Below are 452 nucleotides of genomic sequence, written 5' to 3' on the forward strand. Positions count from 1 at the left end.
GACTGGATTTTGTGTGCCTGTATTTAATGCGTGCGTGTGTGTGTGTGTGTGTGTGTGTGTGTGTGTGTGTGTGTGTGTGTGTGTGTGTGCAACATGTCAGCGATGCTTCCGTTCTGCGGCCGGGTTCAAGCGTCACAACTGCAATCGTGGTGCGAGACCATCTGCTGCTGAGAGAGCAGCTCTGCCCCTCAGCTGCCCACGTTGTAAACGCAATTTCCGCCGGCAGCAGGATCTAGCCAGACATTCGCGGTCCTGCTTGTGATCCGTGTCCCGTTTTCTGGTCCCCTTTCCATAGGGGTGACACTTGCCCCTCTGGGCAGTCATGCTGCTAGTAGTAGTAGTAGTAGTAGTGTGTGTGTGTGTGTGTGTGTGTGTGTGCAAGGAGCCAAACAGCACCTGTTTCGGGGGGGGGGGGGGGGGGGGGCTCGCGCGGAGTGGCGCAGCACCTACCA

Source organism: Sycon ciliatum, chromosome 1, assembly GCF_964019385.1.
Source record: "Sycon ciliatum chromosome 1, ocSycCili1.1, whole genome shotgun sequence".
In the NCBI taxonomy this organism is placed as follows: domain Eukaryota; kingdom Metazoa; phylum Porifera; class Calcarea; order Leucosolenida; family Sycettidae; genus Sycon; species Sycon ciliatum.